Source organism: Siphateles boraxobius, unplaced genomic scaffold, assembly GCF_051911475.1.
Source record: "Siphateles boraxobius isolate OS27281-9 unplaced genomic scaffold, OSU_SipBor_1 68, whole genome shotgun sequence".
Lineage (NCBI taxonomy): Eukaryota > Metazoa > Chordata > Actinopteri > Cypriniformes > Leuciscidae > Siphateles > Siphateles boraxobius.
Genome location: NW_027509195.1, coordinates 15495001 through 15497348, shown reverse-complemented (window position 1 = coordinate 15497348; position 2348 = coordinate 15495001). Strand labels below are relative to the sequence as shown.

At 36.7% G+C, this 2348-nt stretch overlaps 1 protein-coding gene across 1 annotated transcript in view; it reads right to left on the bottom strand.

Moving 5' to 3' along the window:
- Positions 1-2023: 2023 nt before the first annotated feature.
- The window catches only part of adgrb1a (adhesion G protein-coupled receptor B1a), a 136653-nt gene continuing 136328 nt past the window's right edge, over positions 2024-2348 (bottom strand). Inside the window, exon 32 of the mRNA XM_077215039.1 lies at positions 2024-2348. This exon is cut by the window's right edge and continues 1282 nt beyond it. The gene's annotated coding sequence lies outside the window, so the exon portion shown is untranslated.

Genomic DNA, 2348 nt, shown 5'->3' with positions numbered 1-2348 from the left:
GACAGAGTCCCCGTGCCTCTGCCTCGATCCAACCCTCCCCAGAGTGCTTCGAGCACTTCAGGATGCTCCCTTTGAGCCTTTACAATCAGTAGACTTAAAGCTTCTTGCCATGAAGACTTTGCTGCTGGTTGCACTGGCCTCTGCCAAGAGGGCCACGTAGGCTATAATATCTAGTGAACGTGTTAAGCAATTTATACTTCTGCGTCGAACTTACGCCGTAGCTACGTCATAGGCTGTGCGTAGCACGCGTACCCTTCGGCGTACCCTGACGTGCACCTCTCCAAAAATGTAACGCGGGTATATAATGAGCAGCAGGTGCGATTGCACTTCAGTTTTTTGCTGAAGAGCCAAGCTTGGTAAGCTGGCCACCCTGACAGGCGGCAGCAGGTGTGGCGACGGGACATACGTATCCATTCCCTCCTTCAGGGAAAAAGGGTGACCATATGTAACCGAGACGTTCCCTATCAGTCGGTCTCTTACTTCTTACTTCTGCGTCGGACCTTTGTCGGAACACATGTTCTTATGTCCCTATGAGATAAACATCCAGCAGTTTGTTCGGTCTCATCTTAACATGCTTCATTAGCTCAAGGTGTATAATTAGAATGTTCTTCAGTCAGCCGGCGGTTTGTAGCGTATATCTCACCAAGCTTTCCAGCTGCACAGGTTATTAAAGGTCCTTTTTTTATACTATACACTTCATAAATGTCTGAAAGATCTGTTTAGCAGTACTGTAACTGAACATTAAACAGGCTTGACTTGTTTATTGGTCTAAACAGCCTGAACTTGTCATGATTAGCGCTCAAGTACATTGGGAAACTTTGAAAACAGATGTCCTTATGCATTAGTGAACTGAATAAAAAAATTAACACACACCATGAGACAAAGCCAGTGGGGTTATGTTTATTTAATTATTACTTTGATATTCTTCTGCTGTTATTTCTCCTCTCAGCTGTGTCTATGTACATTATGTCTTCGTTTTGTTGTTTAATTTTGTTTACACTAATCATATATACAGTATACATGGAGCTTGTCAGTAAAAATAACTCTCCGTGTTCACAATTGCAGTCGTACGACCTTAAATTTCTAATAATGACATTTTGATAAAAAAGTGTTTGTCAAATGTTTAAAAAAAATACTATTTATCACATTTTTCTTTTCTACTGCAACCTATAACCGTTATAATATTTTCTCTCCTTGTCACTTTCTTCTGTGTTATTATTTATTTACAATTTATTTCATATATAATTCATATTTGTTGTTGTAGCAGCAGTGGATCTATTAACAGGCATTTTACAGATCTATTTACTATAATAATACTCTTTCCATTTTATTGCAACCAGTGATGCATTAAAAAAAAGTGTTGAGTAACTAATGCTGACATAATTAGGTTCAGGACACTGGGCTGCTCTGTTCTGACATGAAATTAATGTCCTTCATTTGCAAGACGGCCACAGTTTCCCTCCCACCAGATTCCCATGACTCCAATCCTAATGTATTCTTTTAATCGAATAATAACACATATTTATTATCATCAGCATTTGCAATTAGTTAAATCTTTATCAGTGGATTTATGGGCTCCTCATTTGAAAAAGCAGTGCAGTGTTGTTTTAGGATTATTTATATATTATTGTATTTACTTTGAATTAGCATTTATTTTTATATTTGTTTAAAAGTTTAAAAAAAAATCCTTCAGCTGTCTTTCTATATAACTGTCTGTCGATTTTACTATCTTTGTCTATCCGTCTGTCTGTCTATCTATCTGACTTTATATAATCTATCTATCTATCTCTGTCTTTCCGTCTATCTATATATCTTTATCTATCTATCTATCTATCTATCTATCTATCTATCTATCTATCTATCTATCTATCTATCTATCTATCTATCTATCTATCTATCTATCTATCTATCTATCTATCTATCTATCTATCTATCTATCTATATGTATATCTGTCTGTCTATCTATCTATCTAAGACACAGCAGCATGGGCAAATTCAAGTTTTGCAGCACCAATATGACATCTTTCCCTTTATTATATAGATATACTTTTTATTAGAAATATGACACATTCATTTTGTGCTCTGAAAACTGTACAATAACAAAGAAACCCCAGTGAAATTAAAAAAGGAAGTGTGGAAAGGCAGGGAGTTCATGGTGGAGAATTCAGGCAAGTACGTATCATCTGGAGTGACAGTCAGTGATATTGAAATACACACTGTTACATGATGTTACAGAACACTCATATAGTCCAGTAACCCAATGAGAGTTGGGAGGGGGGGATCTCAGAATCGCAATGATATCTATAATAATGATAACAATAGTCCCCAAGCACAGTAAGAAAGATATT